Genomic DNA, 7,404 nt, shown 5'->3' on the forward strand with positions numbered 1-7,404 from the left:
GTATGGACAGCAGAGAAATATTTCTCAAATTCACATTACACATCCATTTTCCTGCCACACACTACAGTATATACCACACACTATATACCACACACACACAGTCTATAGATTAGAGTTTGTGTCTTGTTGGTCAGAAGAAGCTTTCTTTGTCTGACCGCCAGTATTTTCTGGTTCATTTAACGTTACCCAGGGTGCACCACGGGGAGGCAAAACAGCTGTACACACCGTACCGTACCGTCAGTTCACTAGACAGGTACATCTCTGCTCAGCTGACCAATATCCGATTGCTCAGACCCCACACACATACAATTGCAATACAATCCGATCTTATAACAGTAACATTAAATCTAATATTTCCCCTTCAAACACTTAAATTGTTTTGACTGTGTTGTTGATGACATTATTTTCAATGCTTGTATTTAAAAAATTGCTTGCATCTTTATCCTGCAGCGCATGTTGGAGGGGGAGGGGGGGTACGACAGGATCGTGAGGGATCTAAGGAAGGAGGTTAGGAGGGAGTATAAGGGATAGCATAGTGCGATGGCCATCATGAAACATTGGTCAGATTTGAAGAGGAGGCACATTGGCTGGATCACAGAAATCCATGACAGAAAATGCCCAGGTACAATGCTTGCATTACTTTTGTATCTCTCGCCTACACTCTGTAATGTATATATACAGTTATGAAAATAAGTATTTAATCCCTTTACAAATAATTAGTTAGTACCTGGTGTGACACGTAGCAAATCAGCTGTTTACATCATACATCTCTACCTCGCTGTGAGTGTATGTGTATATATATATATATATACATACACACAACATGGTAGACATGTTTGATGTAACCGGCTGATTTTTTACGTTTCACACACACATAAATATATATATATATATATATATATATATATATATATATATACATATACATACACGTGTGTGTGTGTATATACATAAACTGCAATCATCATTCTGTATTCCAGTAAAAGGCCCCGTCCATCATTACATTAGATACATCCCCCACTTAATTTGCATTTGTTATGAGATCTGAGTTGTTTGTCAAAATTATGAATATCGTGTGATTACAGGGGTTCCCGTTCCCTTAGTCCGCCGCAGACGTTCCACGGAGGATTTGGAGGTGGTGGAGGTCTCTGTAGAGGAGGAAGAGGAGGAGGGAGAGCAGACGGGACCCTCGCAGAATGTGGATGCCCCTCCCCCACCTAATGTTGGTGAAGTGGTGGAGGTGGTGGCGGGAGAAGCCAGGCCCTCCCATCAGCCGGATTCCCCCCCCAGCTCATGATGAGGAGGATGTCACCAGCCCCCGCCAGGAGGGTAAATATGTGCACACAGCAATATAATTCTGTACACATAACATATTCAGAAACATTAACCCTTTCTACCCCAGGCCAGTTTTCAACTTCCTGCTCAGGCCATTTTTTGCAAATCTGACGTGTCACTTTATGTGGTAATAACTTTTAAAAGCTTTTACTTATCCAGGCCATTGTGAGATTTTCTCGTCACATATTGTACTTCATGATAGTGATAAAATTGATAAAAATAAATAAAAAAAAATTCATAAAAAAAACAAATTTACCAAAAATTGGGAAAATTTTGCAAGTTTCCAAATTTCTATTTCTCTTCTTTTATAATAGATAGTAATACCTCCAAAAATAGTTATTACTTTAACATTTCCCATATGCCTACTTCATGTTTGGATCTTTTTGGAAAAAAAAATGTTTTTTGTTTTTTTTTGGGGGGGGGGGGGGGATGACATTAGAAGGCTTAGAAGTTTAGAATAAAAATCTTAAAATTTTTAAGAACTGTTCCAAACCCCAATTTTTTCAGGACCAGTTCAGTTATGAAGTCACTTCCTGGGGCTTACATTGTGGAAACCACCGATAAATCACCCCAATCACCCCATTTTAAAAACTACACCCCTCAAGCTAATCAAAACTGATTCTACATACTATGTTAACCCTTAAGGTGGCCCACTAGAATGAAATGAAAATGGGAATAAAATTTCAAAAAATCACTTATTTTAGCAGATTTTAAATTTTAATAGATTTTTCTGAAACACAGCAAGGGTTAACAGCCAAATAAAACTCACAATCTATTACCCTAAATCTGGAGTTTACAAAAAAAAACACCATGTGTGCTCAAAAACTGATGTATGGCCACAGCAGGCTTCAGATCGGAAGAAGCACCATATGGCGTTAGGAGAGAGGATTTAGCTTGAATGGTAATTGGGAGTTATGTTGCATGTGAAGACACCCTGAGGTGGCCCTACAGTGGCAAACCCCAAAAAGTGATTCCATTCTGGAAACTACTCCCCTCAAGGAATATACTGAGCACTTTGACCCATCAGGCATTTCACAGAATTAGGAAACACTTGGCTGGGAAAAATAGAATTTACAATTTTTTCCAGAAAAAGTTGCTCTACACCCACATTTTTTACTTTCACAAAGGGTTACCGGACAAAATGCAGCCCACATTTAGTTCCCCATTTTCCCCTGAATACGCCAACACCCCATATGTACTCAAAAAATTATATATGGGAGCATGGCAGGGCTCTAGAGTAAAACTGCCAAATATGAATTTTGATGACAGGCCTGAATTGGCAGACATGTATTTTAGGCGCCATGTCACGTTAAATAAATTTCTAAAGTCCTTAGAAATGAAAAACCCCAACAAGTGACCCCATTTCGGAAAGAGCACCCCCGTACAAACATTTTTAGGGATGGAAAGGGCACTTTTTTTTTTATAATTGTATATTTATTAAAGAGTGAAGAAATGACAAAGCATATCCACAACAGATCTATGCACATTAGTACAAAGTATGAGGTATAACATGTGAAGCATCATATTCACATTCAGTAATATTCTATAACAGAAAGAGGAATGTCAAGCATTAATATGACAATAAAGTGCACAGAAGAAAGATAAACTATGTCTGTCTTTAAATCAGTCCATTATAGGACCACTGAGTAACAACGAGACAAGACAAACGACGAGGACAAAGACACAAAAGGGCTGCTGTAAGTATCATCAGTAGTAACTTAAGTGAGTGTTTTTTAACTTGACGAGGTACCACATTAAGCAGGAAGGACATAGGGTCAGGCTGGATCTCCACTGCAAAAATGTCACTTAGAAGGGTTCCCACTCCAGTCCAGTAGGGGCGTATCTTGGGACAGTCCCAATAGATATGAGGCAGTGTACCCCTATGTAACCCGCACCTCCAGCACTCTCTCGGAACTACCGGATTCATTCTATGGAGGAGGTCAGGAGTGTGATACCAATGCATTAAAATTTTATATTGGTTCTCCTGATGTAGTACCGCCATTGGGGATTTCGCTGCCCTCCTCCATATAAGGCGCCACAGTGTGTCCGGTAGAGTCTTCCCCAGATATTCCTCCCACTGTACCATGTAGGAGTGCCGTTGGACCCGATCAGGAAAGGGGGTCAGTAATATGGAATAGATTTCAGAAATCAGATCCTTCGTGTGTACCCCTTCCCTACAAAGGCGTTCAAAGGCAGTCGGGAGAGAGACTGTAACCCCCGAGAAAATGGACCTGGCAAAGTGACTAATTTGGATATAAAAGTAATTGGAGGAGGAGGGGAGATCATATTTGGTCTGGAGGGTTGAAAACGGCAAAAGTTCCCTAGTGAAGGGGTCTACAATATCTGCAAACCTGAACACCACTCTTTGAAACCATGGTCTCGTCGTGGATGCGGTAAGACTAATGTGGAGCTTAGGGTGATATAGAAAGGAGGTCATGGCGGAGTGTGTAGACACTAGAGGGAACCGACCACTACATAGCTGCCATATGGATCTAGTGCAGGCCATGGGTCCTAAAAGATCCCTATTTGGCAGGGCGCCATGAGATCCTGATCATAGCATAGAGTTGAGATGAATCGGGGCTAGCCAGAGTCTTTCTATCTGGACCCAGACAGAGTACGGGTGCAGAGAAGCCCAGGCCGTGACATAGCGTAATTGGGCTGCCCAATAATATTTGGACAGATCCGGTACCCCTAACCCACCCTGGTGATTACTTGATAAGAAGACTGACCTTGGGATTTTATGACGTTTCCCCGCCCATATGCATCTAAGGAGCTGAGATTGGGTGGATCTCAGGTTCCTAAGGGGGACTGCAATCGGAAGAGTTTCAAAGAGGTATAGTAGCTTGGGCAATATTGTCATTTTAGTCGAGGCAATGCGTCCCAGGAGAGACAGCAGGATAGAGTGCCACTTATTCAGTAGACCCCTGATTTCTGCATATATGTGTGGGAAGTTGGCTTTATAAAGATCCCCATATCGGGGTGTAAGATCAACACCCAGGTACCACAAGGAATCCCTCTTCCATTGGAACGGGAAGTTCATCTTAAGAGAGTTCAGGACCGCCTGAGGAACTTTGAGGGGGAGGGCCTCAGTTTTATGGGTGTTGACCTTATATCCCACGAACCAACCGAATTCCTGTAGAATGGAGTGGAGATTTGGTAGGGAAACATGAAGTTTGGTAAGGGTAAGGAGGATGTCATCCGCGTATAGAGACAATTTAAATTCCTTGTCCCTAACCTGAACCCCTCTGACATCCGGGCAGGATCTGATTTTGGCCGCCAGGGGCTCGATACACATAGCAAATAATAGAGGAGACAAGGGGCACCTGTTGGCAATGCGTATGGGGCGAGACTGGGCATGAGAGAGTTTGATTGTCGCTGTGGGGGAGGAGTATAAGCTACGTATGGTGTGAACGAAAGGGCCAGAAAGACCGTATGCTTGCAGTGTATCAAAGTGGAATGGCCAGCTTAAACGGTCAAACGCCTTTTCGGCATCTAAACTAAGAAGTAGCGCCTCCTCCCCCGAGCGAGATACAACATCTATCGGGTCAATGCTTCTGCGGGTGTTATCAGCTCCCTGGCGGCCTGGGGCAAACCCCACCTGGTCTTTATGGATCAGGGCGGGGAGGAAAACATTTAGTCGGGAAGCCAGGACTTTGGTATAGATCTTAAGGTCTGAGTTAAGCAGGGCAATGGGCCTGTAATTTTGGCATTCGTGGGGATATTTCCCAGGTTTCGGGATTATCGTGAGATAAGAGTGGGACATCGGCACAGGTACCGCGTTGCCGGCTAGGAAATGGTTAAAAAGGGTCACTAAGTGAGGGGTTAGTTCGGTCTTGAAAGTCTTGTAGTATTTAAATGAAAAGACGTCAGGTCCTGGGGATTTACCTTCAGGCAATTGGTCTACTATTTCCCCTATCTCTTCAGGAGTGACCGGACCATTAAGGATGGAGAGATCGGAGGCTGACAGGGTAGGAAGGTGACAGGAGGCTAGGTACGACTGGAGTGTACTGTCTCTGAGTCCCTCATCTGAGGGGAGGTCGGAGGGTAGATTGTACAGGGCAGTGTAGTAGGTAGAGAACCTCTCCGCTATCACCCTAGGGTCATAGTGAATTGTTCCATCTGCCCCCTTAATAGCACTCGGACTCGCTTGGGGAGTGCGGTTCCTGAGTTGTCTGGCCAGTAGCATGTATGGTTTGTTCCCCCAGGCATAGTAACGCTGTCGCGTGTAAAGCAATAACTTGTTGACACGACCTAAAGCTAGACTCTTTAGTTGGGCTCTAGTGTCGACAATTCGTCAGAGTGTGGAGCACGAGGGAGAAGCAGCCATCTTGTCCTCTAGGGTTCGCAGGCAGGAGGTAAGAGTCTTGACCAGGGCAACCGAGTCCCTCTTTAGTCTAGAGCTTATCCCAATACAATGACCCCTCATGACCACCTTATGGGCCTCCCACAGAGGACGAACATCTCCCACTGACCCCTCATTCAAAGCAAAGTAGGACTTCAAATGTTCGCTAAGTTCCTCCCTAGTAATGGGCTGCTTCAAAAGGGAGTCATTAAGTCTCCAGTGGCATTGGCGGACATGACCCGATCCACTACTAATGTCGATCATTACTGGGGCATGATCGGACCAGGTGATTTGGCCCATATCCGCCCCCTCCAATAACCGGAGGGTCGAGATTGTACCAAAAAAATAATCGATACGGGTGTGGGATCCGTGTGGGGCAGAGTAAAAGGAGAAGGATCTGTCAGTTGGGTGGGAGATACGCCAGAGGTCATACAGGGAATACTTCCGCACTAATTTACGAAAGTCCCTAGCCAAGCGCTGCTGTGTTGCGTGCACCGACCTACCCGGTAAAGCTAGGCGATCCATTGAGTCAGAGAAAATGGCATTAAAGTCCCCGCCCAGAAGTACCAAAGGCTCCGGAGAGTCAGCTCCTTCAACAAAAACCTTGCGGAAAATTCCGCCGAGAAAGCGGATCTGCAAAGTATTTGGGGCATAAATGTTACATAAAGTGATGGGTTTATCTGCTAAGTGACCGCAGAGAATAATATAATGCCCTTGGGGGTCCAGCGTTGAAGATTCAACTCTGAGGGGACACTGCGTGGATAGCAAGATGGTGACCCCCGCCTTCCTACGGCAATGAGTAGCCGAGTAAGGAATAGGATACAAGTGAGAGGCAAAACGGAAGGAGGAGCCACCATCAAAGTGTGTTTCCCGCAGGAACACAACGTCTGCTTTAAGGGATTTTAGTTCCAAAAGCAAGAGCTTCCTCTTGGCATTGGAGTTGAGCCCCTTGACATTGAGAGTTACGCACTTCACCATGAGGATATGTGATGGTATATATTATATGCAAGATACAGCTCACCAGAATATTCTGTGCGCGTCAGCGGTGTCACACTAACGGAGCAACAGGTCACGGGTTAAATTGAGGTGTACGATCCCCACAGACAAGGAAGTTCAGGCTCCTATAATAGGAGAAAATGGAAGAAACAAGAAGGGGGGGGGGGGAGATAGGACAAGACAACACAAAATCAGACAAATAAGTAACAGTAAATAACTATTCCCAGGGAGGGAGTCCCTGCCAGGGGAAAACAAAAATCCCCTCAGGGGGTAAGAGTGTCAGAGACCAGCAGGTCAAGGCCGATCAGAGAGTAAATCTCAGAAAACCTATATAGTAAACAATGAACTATAAGGGCCCTACGGAGAGCCCGCACTGTAAAGGAGCAGGAAAAAGTAGTCAGCACCTGGCCAAACAATACTGATAGACAACCCATATACTGATTCATCAGAGTCCAATGTCCCTGTGAACCTAGAGGGGGTAAGAGCATGGCTCAGGACAGCCATTTCCTCCAGGCCAGGAGCGGTCAGGCTGGCGGACGTAGTCCTGATGACAGAGGAGACCGCGGGGAAGAGGACGCACTTGAACTTGGTTTTCTTTTCCTGGCGACAGGTGACCAAGTGCGTGGTGGCGGAGGCGCTGGGGACTCAAACTCCCAATCAGAGATGTCAGGTATCCCTGGAGTGTACTGTCTGGAGATTTCAGGTATCCCAGAGTGTACTGTCTGGAGATG

The sequence above is a fragment of the Bufo bufo genome, chromosome 1 (assembly GCF_905171765.1).
Source record: "Bufo bufo chromosome 1, aBufBuf1.1, whole genome shotgun sequence".
NCBI lineage: Eukaryota > Metazoa > Chordata > Amphibia > Anura > Bufonidae > Bufo > Bufo bufo.